The sequence below is a fragment of the Zea mays genome, chromosome 4, assembly GCF_902167145.1.
Source record: "Zea mays cultivar B73 chromosome 4, Zm-B73-REFERENCE-NAM-5.0, whole genome shotgun sequence".
Taxonomy (NCBI): domain Eukaryota; kingdom Viridiplantae; phylum Streptophyta; class Magnoliopsida; order Poales; family Poaceae; genus Zea; species Zea mays.
In genome coordinates this window covers 195,419,333-195,439,116 of record NC_050099.1, presented here as the reverse complement: position 1 = coordinate 195,439,116, position 19,784 = coordinate 195,419,333, and the positions used below count along the sequence as shown (strand labels likewise).

Genomic DNA, 19,784 nt, shown 5'->3' with positions numbered 1-19,784 from the left:
TTCTTGAATCTAGGAAGCTAATAATATTATTGAAAAGTTATTGTTGCCTAATCGGCTAATCAGTATCAAAAGGTCAACGACAGCTTTTAGAAAAACTTAAAAAAAACAAGGGTCGATTTTTCAGACTTTGCAAAACTGCCCTCGTTTCAGCCCTCAATTCTGAAAAAGGATCGATTTTTCAAACTTTGCAAAATCGGACTTCCTTTTTGAATCTGAAGCTTATGTTTGCCCCTACTCGCGGTTACCAGTTACCAACGCTGTTACATCATCAATCCAAAAGACCTCAATGCTCTTTGCAAAATTGTCCCTATTTTTATTACAGCATTAACCCCATTTTTAGAAGCGACAGATTTATTCAATTTCTTTTAAAAATAGATTTGTGCATACACGTAAAATGAATTATTTCAATTCAAATGTGGATACAATTATGGAGTGAAATTTTGAAAAAAAGTGTCAGCATTTCGATGGCATTTTGTGAAGTCTGAAAAAACATTGTAGCTTTGCAAAGGGCATTAATGTCTTTTGGGTTGATGATTTAACGCTGTTGGTGCATGTTAACGTTATAGGGGCAAATGACATCTTCGGATTCAAAAAGGAGGTCCGATGTTGCAAAGTTTGAAAACCAGGCCCGTTTCATAATTGAGGGTCAAAATGATGGCAGTTTTGCAATTGCCCCAAAAAACAACTATAGTTCAGACAAACGACGACCGACGACGACTAATATATAAATAGAACTGTGCAACAGACATTTTACTCTGTTAAATCTAGATACAACGATATGTCATATTTAGCACTTAAACTCTTTTACCACCATCTGGTGCAACTTTATAAAAAAAACAATTAACAAACCACAATTATATCTATCATTGGATTTAGATCTAACAGATAAAATAGTGTGATTACACGCTTGCGCCTAGTATCTACTTTTATATTAGTTGTTGCCCAAACAAACCGGCTCTAATTTTGAATTCGCGATAAGCGTAGGAAAGGGCGCGTAGAGAACGTGGCCAGCTAAGCTGATGGCTAGCCTGGCGCTCTAAACCTTGACCTGTTTCCACTACCGCCTCGTTGCCAAGCCCTCGAAATGGGTATCGTATCATAAAATACTCACGTGTACCCAACGAAGCAACGATAAAAATACTGAAGGCGGATAGCAGGAAGGAGCCATCAGCATAGCTGGTGGGCGTTGGACTAGGATCTAACTAAAATCCCCTCCTCTCCGGTCAAAGTCTCCGGAGTCCCCAACCATTCTCCTATCCAGCGGGCTCAAGCTCTCCGTTGCCACAAGTAAGTAGTGCTGATATGCTTCTGCTCGTAGCAGTGTTCTTCTTTCAAGCTGCAGCTGTTTAGTTGGCTCCTACGTGCTGTTCCAGATTTTGGCCTTTTTTCCCAAGCAAAATAGTTGTCGATCCTAAGTTTCACTGTAAGTTGCTCTGAGATGCGCGGTGGATCGGATCCTTTACCTCTGATTCCCTGAAAGCCGCCTCTGCCAGATCCTCACTGTGATGTTCCAGGTGTAGGTGCGGCCGTGGAGGTGCAGATCTAGGACTTGGAGCTCTCTAGTTCAGCCATCGGTACGTGGAAGAAGGTTTGCCCCTTGTCCACTTCATTCAGAATAAGGTTGAAGTCACCGATCGATTATGGTCATGTTTGTACCCCACTTATTTGGGAGTTGTTGTCGCTGATTTTGATGCCAAACACTAGAACAAACCACCTGACGTTGCTCTCTGCGGAGGCACAGACGGTCCGTGACCTGGACGTAGGAGCGGCTCATACTCTGCGTACGTCCGGACGGTTCATGTCTGGTATAGGTATACATTCGGGCCGCCAGGCCTGGCTTGACCCAAGCCTAAAAAGATCTATATTGTTTGAATTTTAGGCCGGTCTGGCTCGTTTGAATTTCGGGCCTTATCGAGCCGGCCCACGAGCCTAGCCCTCGGCCCACGACCAGGCACGTAATTGCTTAAACGTGCGGGGCTCATTTCGGACGGTCCGAAATTATAAAAGTCCAAAATTCACATTAGGATCCGAAATTCACATCAGGGCCCAAAATTCATATCAGAGCCCTAAATTCAAAACAAATTTAATAAAACAAATAAAATATAAGGCAAATAAATTTGACCAAAAGCAAACTTAATATTTGTATTAAGTTACCAGAGCTATCCAATGACTACCTCGTTTACAAATCATTTTGTTAGATGGAAAAAGAGTATAATCAACTCTATATAAAGTTCGTAAGTTCAGTTCATTATCTAATATTCATAACAAAAATAAAATTACATCACATACTCTAATTCAAAGTTACAAAAAAACATCTAACTACCATTATCTTTAGCTTTGTGTTCTCTATCAAGTACATGAAAGTGTGGAATGAAGTGTAGTTTTAATAAATACTAGTCGGTTGCCCGTGCGTTGCGACGGCTTACAACAATACCTATGTAAACTATCAACCAAAAAAGTTCAAGATTTTTTATTGATTGTCTCCACTCACCGTATAATATATTTTAATTTGGCTAACTGATGTTATTATTTACTCCATCCAATATGTCTTGGTACACCACGATCAATGAAGTGAACGATTAGAAGAGAGTTCACAACGACTGACTGAACGAACAGAGATTATAAAATGACATAATTCCACCATACAGAGACCAAATAAGAGAAAGTTTGTGAGCTCAAGTTTCTAAAATAAGTCACATGAACTCAAACTTATAAAATGATAGATCAAAATATAGAGTGATTGCTAAAGTCAGACATCAATAAAAACTGGATGCGCTCCATATAAATTATGTTATTTTGTAGCAATTACTAACGTTTAAAAACAACAAATAACCTTTCATTTTACCGTTAGTGTGACAAATCATTGTTGCTCCATCTAATTCAGCCACCTCAAACACCATGAAGTCCATTGCGCCAATGTGGTCTCAGAAACGACATAATGCTTGCAAGAGCCAAGAACATCGTCCTTCTTCTATCAGGATATGGGTTCGAACCCCATCTCCTACATCATTTTTTAACATTTTACGCTGATTTAATCAAATGGGCCGACGGGCTGGCCCGACACAGTCAGCAGGCCACATGACGTGCCTGGGCCAGAGTTATGGCCCGCGGGGCGTCTAGCCCGTGCCGGACCGCCGTTTGGTTGTTAGGTGTGCATCGGATTAATTTGAAATAGCTGTGAGGGGTTATTTGTAAAAAGATGACGCGTGATGACCGTTGAAACTGGTGCTTTAAGTATAGTATAGATATGGGCCTTTTCGTGCCTCTATATGGGCTATTTCGTGCCTGCCTTAAACGGGTCGTGCTCGTGCTCGCCCATGGGCTGCGACCTCGGCCCAAACCCGACACTAAAATATTTCGGGTCGTACCGTGCCCGGGCCATGATTTTTTTCCCGTGCTTCGGGCCGGCCCATCCGGCCTGGCCCAAATATACACCTATAGTGACTGGGGCTCAGACGGTCCGTGATAGCGCAGAGGATCGTCTTCTTCACAGCAGACCTAGATCTCGCCTTCCGGGAGGGACATCGTCGGGGAGGAGAGATCTTAGGGTGTGTCTTAGTGTCGGCATGCCACCCAACACGTCTCTAGTCGACGTAGAGCCGAAGAGAGGTGAAGATTCGTGATAGGGGAGGCTAAACTAGGGCTAAATTAGAGCTACTCCTAATGCATAAGGTAAAAGGATAAGTAGATTGATTGGATCTATTGTGGGGAGTTCAATCGATCGTAGCCCTTCATCTATATAAAGGGGGAGGTCTGGACCCGTTACAAGTCGGTTCAGTGAGAGTTAGGAGATGATTGGTCGCCTGAGTTAGCAGCCACCGATAACCCTCCGCGTCTGGGGTCCGCGGGAGGCCGTCGGCTATCTGTGCCAATACTCCTCCAACTTCACTCGACGTGTTCAATGCTCGAGCGAAGTTGGGGTACAAGTTTCGGGCAAGAAGCGGATTCTCCCATCGAAGTCTAGCATCTTGTTCAGCTAGTCCCCGCTCTCGTTCTTGAGCTTGACGGCAATCGCAGCGACGGGAGTTGTGCCTTTCTCGATGTGCCCTTTCATTGGGAGTTTCTCCCATTTCCGAGGCTTCATCCCGAGAGACGGGTTGCGCTGGGTCCCATTCTTCGGCTTTGTGATGTCGCCGCACGTTCCGGCGCCTGTTTCTTCGTCGCCGAGCGTCGCGCTGGGGAGGTTCCTCTCCCTGCATGGTGGGTTCATCGTCAAAGATGGGCGATGACTCCAATCTCCCCTGGATGAAGAGTACGTCGGGGTAGAGAGGAGCAGGTACGGCGGTGCGCTTCTTCTCATCCTTCTTTGAGGGCAGAGGTGTGGGGAGGATTGCTTGCCGTGTTTTCCTTCCCCAGTATGGAGCATTCACTTCCCTCCTCTGAGTTATCCGTGTCCACACCTTAGTGGGAGAGGTGGACAACGGAGTTCTCCAGGTTGGGGAGTCCCTGGTTGACTGGCCTTCCATCCTCCGGGGACTTTTGAGCTCAGACTTGCGCGGGGCCATGCCTTGCTGAGCTGTGAGCGGGGGCATGGCTCGCGGTTTCACTCTAGCTTCCTGTGGAATTCCTGAGGAGGGTTTCTTCTTGGGTAGAGCCATTGTGCGGTGCAGAGTTTCCTCTACGTTCGCTACGTACAAGATGGTCCCGAAGCAGAAAATAGCTCCCAGGCTGAAGGTGATCTTGCTCTTGAAGATGACGGCCATGGAGTTAGCGTTGATCAACAACACACCCCCTACCTGGCACGCCAGTTGTAGGTGCTTAGTGTCTGACCGCACACCCGGGGTACCCTCGTGGTGCTTTTAGGTAGGACGGTGTCGTGGATTGTAACTCGATGGTTCGTGCCGGGGGCACGAGAAAGAGAGAGTCGAGCGAGTTTCAGCAGGTTCGGGCCGCTTGAGGAGCGTAATACCCTACTTCCTGGGATGACTTTGTATGTGAGAGGTGTTTATAAGTGGTGTCTACCAAGTAGTGAGGTGCTAATGCGATGAAAGTGATGGGGATCCCCTTGGCCTTATATACACGACTGTAGGGTGCTTACCACGTACATGCTGATCACACTCTTCCAGCTTATCTCCTAGCTAATAGCGAGCAAACTTCGCTATCCCGAGGAAAACCCTGCGCCTCCGCTCTGAGCTATCTCCGGCGTTTGAGGATGTCGGGCGCGGGAAAAGTGAACATCTTCAACGAGATCACGCCTAAGCCACGAATAATTCGGGCATGGGCCTATCACATTCCTGAGTCGGCCCATTTCCACCGTTCTCTTTGCCCGGCCCATGACGTGGTGTCCCTGCGGGGCGACTGTCATGTGGCCTCGAGCAGAGTTTTCGCCCCAGAGTGGACCCAGGGGATATCTATCCCCCACAGGCGCCGTGACCGTCCGCTGACAACCCCACCGTCTCCTCCTCCCGTCTGATAGGACTGTCATGCCCACCTCTGACCACTCGTCTCGGTACCGTCCATCCGCATCCAAGTCAATTCGACGAAGCTCCCTTAGGTCTAATTTGGTGATAAGGGATTTGTAGGGGATTCAAATCAATGATCAACAAACTAGCCCTTACGCTAATGCATGGGCACGCGTGGATCGTGATCTCGCGTGACCTACTTGAGGAGTGAGATAAGCTTTATCCAGATGGAGGAGAATAACCATACGCGAGGAGATAGGAACGTTAGGAACACGAGCAATTTATTGTGGGACTAGTTTTGTCTCTGGTGAGAAGCCATATCGAGGGGAGGATGATAACCATACGCGTTTCACACGTAACGCACGATGACACATGAAACTCAAGCTTTATAGGAGTAGTACAATATCATCATTTTCATTCATTAAAATTATCCACTAGCGAATATCATTGATAATAATTTAAACCATTTTAGAACAAACCATACTAATTTAGATTACATCATTATAGACCAATTGTTCAAGTACACACCATAGTTTATACGAACATAAGTAAATCACCAATATTTACTATGTTGTATGATGTACTCTAAGGTCATTTGATTTTGTATGGTAGAATATTATTAGTCCAAACTAACATATTTACTAGCTAATGCACTCTCCCATATTTAGACTGTCTCGAGCAGCTATCCTAACTCATCATCTGTCTCATCCCTCATTTCAATCCTCACTCTGCAAATAAGTATAATCTACAATGTAAATCCTCATTTTACATGATCTGCTGTGAACAACCTTACATGCATGAGCACAAGATCTACTAACGACCATTAGCAATGGTCGAGAAAAAATCGATTTGTTCCCTAGTCACGAGCACACATTCCTAAAAACTATACATAGTACATTGCTACGATTTCTATATATCATATAGTTAAACCTTTTTGCTTAAATGATATATTTATTCAAACATGATTATATTTTTTATTTTCAAACTATTAGTATATTTATATATATTTACAATATCTCTCTTTTATATAACACAAATAGACATGAGTTATAGTGGTAGAATCCAAGCGCTTTATATCAAGTGAGTAGTGTTTGAATCATCTACACCCTATTTTTTGCATATTCTGCGTGGGCACGATGAAAAAATTTATTCGCTCGATGTGTTCTTTGGAGGAGTCAACGCATGAAGAAACAAACGTTTAAATATAGCAGAGATTGATACATAGCCTAGTTTAGAGTGGCTTCTAAGCTACAACATCATCTCTAGATTAAGTCATGGTACTCAACCAACGTATGCTGTCAATGAGCTCTTGGGAGTGTTGATCAACATTGTACATAGGGATGAAAACCATTTCCGCAAATATGAGGTCTCGTAATTGTATTGTTTTTGTAAAGACAATATCATTTTCGAAAATTACAATTTTTAAAACATAAATTTAAAATATCCATCAACACCGTATTGTAATCACCCATAAGTAGATTGATTATGAAACCAAATAAATTTCTGACAGACCAATAACCGTTTTTTATAGAAATATCGTTTCGATCGTTTCTGGTCGTTATATCCCTTGTATATCTAAGCTACAACATGAGTGTATTAAAACTTGAACATGTCAACATTTTAAAAATATGATTATATCCAATTGTTCATTATACAACATTACTAATTAATAAATTAAAATGTCTAAAATTATTCATTACAACAAAATTAATTATTAAAATGTCCAAAATATCCATTACATAATAACTGTTTGACTTTATTAATAATTTATTGAAGTCTTAATACAATACTAGCTGAGTGCCCGTGCGTTGCAACGGGAATATATAATACCAGTATACTACGATAACTTATATACAAAATATGTGTTATACTGTTATGAGAAAATGTTTCATAATTAATTTGTGATCCTAGCCATACATAAATTTTGTTATTTTAATCTAGTTGTTTCACCACTACATTGCAACCATCAGTATCATTTAGACTTCGATATATGCCACGATTTGTATGGTCTCATCATTGGAGAGCACGTTCCACACATGCCGGAAGAAATTCCCTCGTACATCGTTAGTCATCAGACACGCACCATCATACGCTCTTGCTTAAACAAAAAGGTAAGTGCCTGTGTTTGCGAAGAGAATTAAAGGCAGGCTGGCACAAAAGCTACCCTAACGGTGGCGAGGATGATGAACTGGTCACTGTTGTCGATCCTCCTCTGCGTCACCTCCGGTGCCAAGATGATGCCACAATCCTCGATATAGTAGTCGTCGAACGCGCGCGACATGACGAGTACCGATGACTCTTGGTTGGGCTGCCAAACGAAGTACACCCCGGGCTCATCAACGAGGTAGTATCCCTGGCCGTTGCACCACCGAATGCGCTACTCCACTACATACATTATGTTCGAGGACACTCACACAACGTCAGCAACGTCCATCGTCCCAGCGCACAAGAATTCATGTCCGGTCAGTAGCGACTTACGTGGCAGGTTGGGCTTCAGGTGGACGATGAGCTGGACAGCGTGATGGCGTCGTCGTCGGATGCGGTGTCTAGAACAACCCGAGAGTCGTTGACGTTGGCGACAACCATGAGCCCCCTGCTTAACGATGGACAGCGCGGTGCAGCTGCTCTGGACCACGTCCAAGCGGTGGCTTCGCGGGAGCTTGTCGTACACAGCGGCGCATGCGACCACGTAGGACTGCTTCTAGAGGTCGAACTGACAGTCGCCAAGCTTCTTCTCGTCATCGATGAACGACGCCAACGCGAGTGCCTCCTGCTCATGGTGTTTGTTCGGGGTTTCAAGTAAGAAACATGGATTCATGCTTGGCGTTGGTTTATGAAAATGACTCACAAGTCTAATCCATGGAAAAAATATTATGAAGAAAAAATGTCACACATGCAAAAAAAGGGAATTTAAGTATAAAACATTATTCAAACAAAAGAAATTGCATGCAAAGCTCTTCTTTAAATAATATTACCTCCATTCAAAAATATAATTTAAGAATCTCGGTGATACTTATCTACTACTACGCATTGTGCAAGGGTAGCAAGTGAGCTTGGTGAGAGATGTAGTAGATGTGTTTCCTGTCATAGATGTAGATATAAACACACATGTCGGGTACCATAATTAGGGGTACCCCCAATACTCCTAAGCATGGCCGGAAAACATCTTTAAAAGCAAACTGAAAAGGCTGGCAAGGACGGCTCAAGGTTAAAGCTTCGTCTACAAAGGGACGCGATCTCGCCTCGCCCGAGCCCAGCCTCGGGCAAGAATAGTAGTCCTGAATAGATTCGTGCCTCGCCCGAGGGTCCCCTCACGCAATGGGCGCACCCCCGGCTCGCCCGAGGCCAAGCTCGAGCAAACTTTGTCGTACAGCAACCTCGGCCAAATCGCCTTACCAACCGACCGTATCGCATGCACATTTAATGCAGGGATCGCCTGACACCTTATCCTGACATGCGTGCCTCAGTTGGAAAGGTCGAAATGACCGTAGTCACTTCGCCCCTTTACTGATCTTTTTGACAGGAAAACAGCACTATTCACCCCGTTTCGACTACTGTGCCAACCATCAGGGTAAGACTAACAACAGTAAGTCACGGCCTCTCCCGAGTTCAGCCTCAGGCGCAACAGGGAACTCCGCCTCGCCCGACCCCGAGCCTCGGCCTCAGTCTCGGCCTCGGGAGAAGGTCCCCGTCTCGCCCAACCTCAGTCTCGGCCTCGGGAGAAGGTCCCCGTCTCGCCCAACCTCAGTCTCGGGTGTTGTCCTCGCACCTGAGACAACGATGGGTGTCGCTTCTCAGCAACATGCCAACCCCAGGCGGACTGATGATGCCGGCACCCTTGCGAGGGACTTGTCGGGCATTAGTCTCGCACCTAAGATAACGACACATTCCATCCCCGATGCGACTTCATCACCGCCCATCAACCAGGAGGTACCATCAGTTTTCCACCCTGTTCCCTTTAGATTCAGCTTCGATCCACCAAGCGACCCCGCTTCGGTGAGCGCTTTCGCGAGGGCATATCCTGACCTTCCGGGGTACCATATGTGTTCAACTTGGGACCGACTGACGGCCGTCTCAACCTCTGGACTCGTGGGTTCCGAGGAAGAGGACGACCCCGACTTCGACTGGGATTTCTCCGGACTCCGTGATCCCAGTGCCATGCGAGACTTCATGTCCGCATGTGACCACTGCCTCTCCGGCTACTCTGACGATGACCACAGCCTTGGCGACGAGGGTCACGACCCAACTCGCGAGTGCTTCCATATCGATCAGGGGGATCACGACGAAGACAACCACCTCGGCATGCTAGGAAATGACGACGCCCCTGCGCCTGCGTCTCGCGTTGAGATCCCGCGGGAGCTAGCTGTGGTCCAAGTCCCTGCGGGGGGTCAGGGCACACAACTCGAGCAACTCCGCGAGATGCAGGCCAAGCTCGACGAAGAAACGGGGCAACTTGTGCAGCACCAACAAAACATCGAGTAGGAGTGGGCAGGCCAAGCACTCGCTAGAGGAGCACGTCATCGGGCCCGGGACGTCCAGCGCCGTATCATTGAAGATGCCAGGGCAGGGCTGCCCCCGGCCTTCAGCGGGGCCGGCCAGAACCTAGCTGCAGCAGCGATGCTACTTCAAACAATGCTGGAGCCATCCACCACCGAGGGGCGACATATCCAGAGCGAACTCAAGGACCTCCTAGAAAACGCCGCTGTCCGACGAGCCGAGAGCTCTGCCTCCCGAGGGCGAGGGTGCCCCTCGGAGCATCGCACAATCTTCTAGATTAACTCTAGTGCAAGTGGGAGACTGTTAGAAATATACCCTAGAGATAATCATAGAGATGAGCATATTTCTTTGTATCCATGATATATATATTGCTTAATTGAATATCCATGGAAGGCACCTTGTATTGATTAGCAATTATGTGAATTGTTTGTGAGATTCTTTACTTATATGGTTATTCTAAATGATGTCCCTAGTCAGAGTCGATGACTAGCACATGTATTAGTTGATGACTACATTTCACAAGTCATGAACATGGAGATGTTAAATTAATAATGTGGGCGCATGTATGACATGAGGCTGGACCGACCCAACGTGAGATATTGTAATATAGTTCTCTTCTTGCAACATGAATACTGTATCCTTAGACCTGAGATTGTCGCATGTTCTCAAGATGTGAATTGACTTACTTAGGGACTATCAAACGCTATCCCGTAACTGGGTAGTTATAAAGGTAGTTTTGGGTTTGTCAGGAAGCATGCTATGAGGCATGGTCAGTCAAGATGGAATTTGTCCCTCTCTTTGTGAGAGAGATATCTGTGGGCCCCTCGAGTGATTGGATCAAGAAATGCATGGCCGTGCTAGGGTTAAGAGTTAACCATTGAAAGGATTCCAATTCACAGTATCGAGAAAGAGAGGTCAGCTTAGAGCCAGACCAAATATCGTGAGACAAAGGGAACAACATGTACTTAATGTCGCAATGGTTCGTCTGATATGATCTTTACGTACACATAGGAGTTGACATGTCTTGCTAGAGGCCGCTGTCAATTATTGGGCCAAGTAAGAGTACTCGGGCTATGTCTATTTGTACGTGAACCTATAGGGTCACACACTTAAGGAGAAGGAAGCCTAATTCGGATTAGATCCGAAATTAGACTGGGCTTTAGGGTTAATGATGGGCCTCGGCGTCAGAAGCCCACCATAACGCCTATATAATGAGGGGCGGGGGCGCGGTTAAGAGATAACCTAATTCGCCACCAGCGAACTAACAGCCACCGCCCACCTCTCGCCCTCGCCAAGCCGCCGTCGCGAACCTAGCAGTTCGGTACACGGCGCTTCCTCCCTGTACGTGTGGATACCTCGGAGGTGCTGCATCTGGAGCACTTGGACGGACCGTGCGATGACGTGAAGGACGCCGGTGACTGCACGACACTGCTCGACGCGTTCGTCTACATCGAGACGTCTTCCGCTGCTCTGCGCGTCTAGTGGTAATTCCATGACCTATAACCGCAGTAGTTCTTGGTATTATGGGGTTGAAAATTTTGTTTTGCGCTAGTGTAGCCTCCTCGTAATCCTACACTCCCGACGCATGCGGGAGGCCTCGGTCTACACCGAGCGCACAGGGGACGAGACGCCTGCAGCACCGGACCACCTCGGCAGCGAGCAACACTGCCGCGACCGTCGAGCCCGCCTCGTGGAAAGGGTGCGCCGAGGCTACCACCCCAGGTGCGGAGGACGATACGATAGTGAAGAGGATCGGAGCCCCTCACCCGAACCACCAGGTCCGCGAGTCTTCAGCCGGGCCATACGATGGGCGCCGTTCCCGGCCCGGTTCCGAGCCTCGACCACCATTACCATGTACTCAGGGGAGACGAGACCGGAGTTGTGGCTTGCGGATTACCGGCTGGCATGCCAGTTGGGAGGGACGGACGACGACAACCTCATCATCCGCAACCTCCCCCTTTTCCTCTCCGACGCTGCCAGGGCCTAGCTGGAGCATCTGCCTCCTGCGCAGATCTTCGGCTGGGACGACCTAGTCAAGGCCTTTGCTGGAAATTTCCAAGGTACGTACGTACGCCCTGGGAACTCGTGGGATCTCTGGAGCTGCCGCCAGCAGCCAGGGGAATCCCTGCGAGAGTACATCCGACGGTTTTCAAAGTAGTGCACCGAGTTTCCCAACATCACCGACTCGGACGTCATTGGGGCATTCCTCGCCGGCACCACTTGTCGGGACCTGGTGAGCAAACTGGGACTCAAGAGTCCCACCAAGGCGAGCGAATTGATGGACATAGCCACCAAATTTGCCTCTGGTCAGGAGGCGGTCGAAGCCATCTTCCGGAAGGACAAGCAACCTTAGGGAAGACAGAAGGAAGACGCCCCCAAGGCGTCTGTCCCGTGTGGCACGAAGAAGAAGACCAGGAAGAAGGCGCAAGCAAAACGCGACGCCATTGACGCGGATCTCGTTGTTGCTGCCGAGCACAGGAATCCTCGGAAGCCTCTCGGAGGGGCCAACATGTTCGACAAGATGCTCAAGGAGTCGTGCCCCTATCACAGGGGTCCCGTCAAGCACACCCTTGAAGAGTGCGACATGCTCCGGCGTTACTTCAATAAGGCAGGACCCTCGGCAGAAGGTGGCAAGGACCAAGACAACAACAAGAAGGGGGGCGACAAGGAAGAGGAGTTCCCAGAGGTCCACAACTACTTCATGATCTACCGCGGACAAGTGGCGAATGCTTCGGCTCGACACCGCAAGCAAGAGCGCCGGGAGGTCTGCTCGGTGAAGGTAGCAACGCCAGTCTACTTAGACTGGTCCGACAAACCCATTACCTTCGACCAAGGCGACCACCCCGACTGCGTACCGAGCCCAGGGAGGTACCCGCTTGTCGTCGACCCCATCATCGGCAACGCTAGGCTCTCCAAGGTCCTCATGGACGGAGGCAGCAGCCTCAACATCATCTACGCCGAGACCCTAGGGCTCTTAGGGGTCGATCTGTCCATGATCCGGGCCGACGCAGCACCTTTTCACAGGATTGTCCTCGGCAAGCGTGTCCTGCCCCTTGGGCAACTTGATTTGCCTGTCTGCTTCAGAACTCCCTCCAACTTCCGAAAGGAAACCCACACTTTCGAGGTGGTTGGGTTCCGAGGGACCTATCACGCGGTGCTGGGAAGACCGTGCTACGCCAAGTTCATGGTCGTCCCCAACTACACGTACCTCAAGCTCAAGATGCCAGGCCCCAAGGGAACCATCACCGTCGGAACCACATACCGCCACGCTTACGAGTGCGACGTGGAATGTGTGGAGTACGCCGAGGCCATCGCCGAGTCCGAAGCCCTCATCGCCGACCTGGATTGCCTCTCCAAAGAGGCGCCCGATGCGAAGCAGCACGCCGGCAGCTTCGAACCAGCTGAGGCGGTTAAGTCCGTCTCTCTCGACCCCAGCAACGACGCCGGCAAGAAAGTCAGGATCGGCTCCAAGCTCGACCCTAAATAGGAAGCAGTGCTCATCGACTTTCTCCGCGCAAACGCCGAAATCTTTGCATGGAGTCCCTCGGACATGCCCGGCATACCGAGGGATGTCGCCGAGCACTCACTGGACATCTGAGCCGGTGCCCGACCCGTGAAACAGCACCTGCGCCGTTTTGATGAAGAAAAGCGCAGGGCCATAGGCAAGGAGGTCCACAAGCTAATGGCTGCAGGGTTCATCAAAGAGGTATTCCATCCAGAATGGTTAGCTAACCCTGTGCTTGTAAAGAAAAAAGGTGGGAAATGGAGGATGTGCGTAGACTACACTGGGTTAAATAAAGCATGTCCAAAGGTTCCCTACCCTCTGCCTCGCATCGATCAAATTGTCGACTCCACTGCTGGGTGCGAAACCCTGTCTTTCCTCGATGCCTATTCAGGCTATCACCAAATCAAGATGAACGAATCCAACCAGCTCGCGACTTCTTTTATCACACCTTTTGGCATGTATTGTTATACTACTATGCCATTTGGCTTGAGGAATGCACGTGCAACATACCAAAGGTGCATGAACCATGTGTTCGGAGAATTACATCGGCAGAACGGTCGAGGCTTACGTCGATGACATCATTGTTAAAACAAGGAAAGCCTCCGACCTCCTCTCTGACCTTGAGATAACATTCAGGTGTCTAAGAGCGAAGGGTGTAAAACTCAATCCCGAGAAGTGTGTCTTCGGGGTCCCCTGAGGCATGCTCGTAGGGTTCATCATCTCCGAATGAGGCATCGAGGCCAAACCAGAGAAAATCGCGGCCATCACCAACATGGGACCCATCAAAGATTTAAAAGGGGTACAAAGGGTCATGGGATGCCTTGCGGCTCTAAGCCGCTTCATCTCGCGCCATGGCGAGAAAGGATTGCCCTTGTACCGCCTCTTAAGGAAGGCCGAGTGCTTCACTTGGACTCTCAAGGTCGAAGAAGCCCTCAGAAACTTAAATCCACTCCTTACTAATTGAAAGTAAGAAATATAATAGGGCGAAACTGAAATTCTCAAAAATGATCACAACTACAAGCCGGGTTAGCGTTAGAAATATAATAGACTCCACGAGAGAGGGTGCAAAACAAATCGCAAGCGAATAATCAAGTGAGGCACGCGGATTTGTTTTACCGAGGTTCGGTTCTCTCAAACCTACTCCCCGTTGAGGAGGCCACAAAGGCCGGGTCTCTTTCAACCCTTACCCTCTCTCAAACGGTCCCTCGGACCGAGTGAGCTTTCTTTTCTCAATCACTTGGAACACAAAGTTCCTACAAGGACCACCACAAGATTGGTGTCTCTTGCCTCAATTACAAGTGAGTTTTGATCGCAAGAAAGATTGAAAGAAAGCACGATTGCAAAAGCCAAGCGACAAGAGCGACAAATAACACACGAATCACTTTCTCTCTCAAGTCACTAATCACTAAAGATCTCTTTTCTCAATTGTGAAACTTGGAGAGATGGAGGCTTTGAATGTGTCTTGGAATGGATTGCTAGCTCTTGTATTGAATGTTGAAGGTTGGAATGCTTGGATGTTTTGAATGGAGGTGGTTGGGGTTGTATTTATAGCCACCAACCACTTCCTAGCCGTTACTCCATTCTGCTGAGCGCGGACGGTCCGCCCGCCAGGTCCGGACGGTCCGCCCCTGTAGATCAACGGCTGAAAATGCAACGGTCAGCAGTAACGGCTATATCAACGGCTATATTGCATTTAATGCGTCGTCAGATGTCAGACAGACCCAGTCGCGGACGGTCCGGTCGTGCACCCCGGACGGTTCGTGAGGCCGCTATAATTCATTCTTCCGAACCCGTCACCATCGGGGTTTTCGGATCCTTGCCTACCGGACGGTCCGCGCCTGAGGCCGGACGGTCCGAGCGAGGTCTCAGATGGTCCGCGCTTATCCTCCGGACGGTCCATAGTGCAGACTCGGATTTTTGCATTGGTTCTGTCCGAGGGTTATCCTTGTGTCGCGGACGGTCCGCCGCAAGGGCCCGGACGGTCCGCGCTTGGCCTGTTTTTCCAAAAAGCTTCTCCTGTCCGGAATAATCTACGGTATTCCGGACAGTCGATTTAGTATAGTTGTAGATGAACCTTTGACACCTGTAGAACATATAATCTAGAGAAAACTAGTTAGTTCAATTATTTGTGTTGGGCAATTCAACCACCAAAATCAATTAGGAAGTAGGTGTAAGCCTAATTCCCTTACAATCTCCCCCTTTTTGGTGATTGATGCCAACACAAACCAAAGCAAATATAAAAGTGTATAATTGAACTAGTTTGCATAATTGTAGGTGCAAAGGTTACTTAGAATTGCGCCAATAAGAATTCTTGCATAGATTGTTTCTTTATTTTTAACATTTTGGACCACGCTTGCACCACACGTTTTGTTTTTGCAAATTCTTTTGTAAATCCTTTTCAAAGTCTTTTTGCAATTAGTCAAAGATAGATGAATAAGATTTCGAGAAGCATTTTCAGGATTTGAAATTCTCCCCCTGTTTCAAATGCTTTTCCCTTGACTAAACAAAACTCCCCCTAAATGAAATCCTCCTCTTAGTGTTCAAAAGGGTTTTGAGATATCAAGTTTTGAAAATACTACTTGCTCCCCCTTTAGAACACAAAGAGATACCAATTTGAAATTTACCAATTGAAAATCATTAATTTTTTTAAAAATTAGGGTGGTGGTGTGGTCCTTTTGCTTTGGGCCAATACTTTCTCCCCCTTTGGCATGAATCGCCAAAAACGGATACTTGGAATGAAGTATAGGCCCGTTCTAGCTACTTTCTCCCCTTTGGCAAGGAAAACATATAAGTGAGGATTATACCAAAGATGGAGAGTGATGCGGAGCGACGACGAAGGATGAGTAGTAGAGTGGAGTGGAAGCCTTTGTCTTCGCCGAAGACTCCAATTCCCTTTCAATATACTTATGACTTGGTTTGAAATATACTTGAAAACACATTAGTCATAGCATATAAAAGAGACATGATCAAAGGTATATTTATAAGCTATGTGTGCAAATTAGCAAAAGAAATCCCTAGAATCAAGAATATTGAGCTCATGCCTAAGTTTGGTAAAAGTTTGTTCATCAAGTGGCTTGGTAAAGATATCGACTAATTGATCTTTAGTGTTAATGTATGAAATCTCGATATCCCCCTTTTGTTGGTGATCCCTAAGAAAATGATACCGAATGGCTATGTGTTTAGTGCGGCTATGCTCAACGGGATTATCCGCCATGCGGATTGCACTCTCATTATCACATAGAAGAGGAACTTTGGTTAGTTTGTAACCGTAGTCCCGCAGGGTTTGCCTCATCCAAAGCAATTGCGCGCAACAATGGCCTGCGGCAATATACTCGGCTTCGGCGGTAGAAAGAGCGACCGAATTTTGCTTCTTTGAAGCCCAAGACACCAAGGATCTTCCCAAGAACTGGCAAGTCCCCGATGTGCTCTTTCTATCAATCTTACACCCCGCCCAATCGGCATCCGAATAACCAATCAAATCAAATGTGGATCCCCGAGGGTACCAAAGCCCAAACGTGGGAGTATAAGCCAAATATCTCAAGATTCGTTTTACAGCCATAAGGTGAGATTCCTTAGGGTCGGCTTGGAATCTTGCACACATGCATACGGAAAGCATAATATCCGGTCGAGATGCACATAAATAAAGCAATGAACCAATCATCGACCGGTATACCTTTTGATCCACGGACTTACCTCCCGTGTCGAGGTCGAGATGCCCATTTGTTCCCATGGGTGTCTTGATGGGCTTGGCATCCTTCATTCCAAACTTGCTTAGAATATCTTGAGTATACTTTGTTTGTCTAATGAAGGTGCCCTCTTGGAGTTGCTTGACTTGGAATCCTAGAAAATACTTCAACTCCCCCATCATCGACATCTCGAATTTCTTTGTCATGATCCTACTAAATTCTTCACATGTAGATTCGTTAGTAGACCCAAATATGATATCATCAACATAAATTTGGCATACAAACAAATCATTGTCAAGAGTTTTAGTGAATAAAGTAGGATCGGCCTTGCCGACTTTGAAGCCATTAGCAATAAGGAAATCTCTAAGGCATTCATACCATGCTCTTGGGGCTTGCTTGAGCCCATAAAGCGCCTTAGAGAGCTTATAAACATGGTTAGGATACTCACTATCTTCAAAGCCGGGAGGTTGCTCAACATAGACCTCCTCCTTGATCGGTCCGTTGAGGAAGGCACTCTTCACGTCCATTTGGTAGAGCTTGAAGCCATGGTAAGTAGCATAGGCCAATAATATATGAATTGACTCAAGCCTAGCTACGGGTGCATAGGTTTCACCAAAATCCAAACCTTCGACTTGTGAATACCCCTTGGCCACGAGTCGAGCTTTGTTCCTTGTCACCACACCATGCTCGTCTTGCTTGTTGCGGAAGACCCACTTGGTTCCTACAACATTTTGATTAGGACGTGGAACTAAATGCCATACCTCGTTCCTCGTGAAGTTGTTTAGCTCCTCTTGCATCGCCATCACCCAATCCGAATCTTGAAGTGCTTCTTCTACCCTGTGTGGCTCAATAGAGGAAACAAAAGAATAATGCTCACAAAAATGTGCAACCCGAGATCGAGTGGTTACCCCCTTATGAATGTCGCCGAGGATGGTGTCGACAGGGTGATCTCGTTGGATTGCTTGGTGGACTCTTGGGTGTGGCGGCCCTGGTTGTTCATCCTCCTTGTCTTGATCATTCGCATCTCCCCCTTGATCATTGTCGTCATCTTGAGGTGGCTCATGTCTTTGATCTTCTCCTTCATCAACTTGAGCCTCGTCCTCAATTTGAGTTGGTGGAGATGCTTGCGTGGAGGAGGATGGTTGATCTTGTGTATGTGGAGGCTCTTCGGATTCCTTAGGACACACATCCCTAATGGACATGTTCCTTAGAGCGATGCACGGAGCCTGTTCTTCACCTATCTCATCAAGATCAACTTGCTCTACTTGAGAACCGTTAGTCTCATCAAACACAACGTCACAAGAAACTTCAACAAGTCCTGAGGACTTGTTAAAGACTCTATATGCCCTTGTGTTTGAGTCATATCCTAATAAAAAGCCTTCTACAGTTTTAGGAGCAAATTTAGATTGTCTACCTCTTTTAACAAGAATAAAGCATTTGCTACCAAAAACTCTAAAATATGAAATATTGGGCTTTTTACCGGTGAGGAGTTCGTATGATGTCTTCTTGAGGATTCGGTGTAGATATAACCGGTTGATGGCGTAGCAAGCGGTGTTGACCGCCTCGGCCCAAAACCGATCCGGTGTCTTGTACTCATCAAGCATGGTTCTTGCCATGTCCAATAGAGTTCGATTCTTCCTCTCCACTACACCATTTTGTTGTGGGGTGTAGGGAGAAGATAACTCATGCTTGATGCCCTCCTCCTCAAGGAAGCCTTCAATTTGAGAGTTCTTGAACTCCGTCCCGTTGTCGCTTCTAATTTTCTTGATCCTTAAGCCGAACTCATTTTGAGCCCGTCTCAAGAATCCTTTTAAGGTCTCTTGGGTATGGGATTTTTCCTGCAAAAAGTACACCCAAGTGAAGCGAGAATAATCATCCACAATAACTAGACAGTACTTACTCCCGCCAATGCTTATGTAAGCGATCGGGCCGAATAGGTCCATGTGTAGGAGCTCCAGTGGCCTGTCACTAGTCATGATGTTCTTGTGTGGATGATGAGTGCCAACTTGCTTCCCGGCTTGGCATGCGCTACAAATCCTGTCTTTCTCAAAATGAACAGTTGTTAGTCCTAAAATGTGCTCTCCCTTTAGAAGCTTATGAAGATTCTTCATCCCAACGTGGGCTAGTCGGCGATGCCAGAGCCAACCCATGTTAGTCTTAGCAATTAAGCATGTGTTGAGTTCAGCTCTATCAAAATCTACCAAGTATAGCTGACCCTCTAACACACCCTTAAATGCTATTGAATCATCACTTCTTCTAAAGACAGTGACACCTACATCAGTAAAGAGACAGTTGTAGCCCATTTGACATAATTGAGATACAGAAAGCAAATTGTAATCTAAAGAATCTACAAGAAAAACATTGGAAATAGTATGGTCAGGTGATATAGCAATTTTACCCAATCCTTTGACCAAACCTTGATTTCCATCCCCGAATGTGATAGCTCGTTGGGGATCTTGGTTTTTCTCATATGAGGAGAACATCTTCTTCTCCCCTGTCATGTGGTTTGTGCATCCGCTGTCGAGTATCCAACTTGATCCCCCGGATGCATAAACCTACAAAACAATTTTAGTTCTTGACTTTAGGTACCCAAACGGTTTTGGGTCCTTTGGCATTAGAAACAAGAACTTTGGGTACCCAAACACAAGTCTTGGAGCCCTTGTGTTTGCCCCCAACAAACTTGGCAACTACCTT

At 47.0% G+C, this 19,784-nt stretch overlaps 1 protein-coding gene across 4 annotated transcripts in view; it reads left to right on the top strand.

Annotated features, from left to right (window-relative positions):
* The first annotated feature begins 1,091 nt into the window (after positions 1 to 1,091).
* Positions 1,092 to 19,784, top strand: part of LOC103654363 (disease resistance protein RPM1) — a 47,407-nt gene continuing 28,714 nt past the window's right edge. The window contains exons 1-3 of one of the 4 annotated variants that reach the window (XM_008681208.3): positions 1,092 to 1,287; positions 1,374 to 1,423; positions 1,515 to 1,574. The gene's annotated coding sequence lies outside the window, so the exon portion shown is untranslated. Of the gene's footprint in view, positions 1,288 to 1,373; positions 1,424 to 1,514; positions 1,589 to 19,784 lie in introns of all 4 variants that reach the window. The other 3 variants (XM_008681207.3, XM_008681206.3, XM_008681205.3) reach the window with 3 other exon arrangements.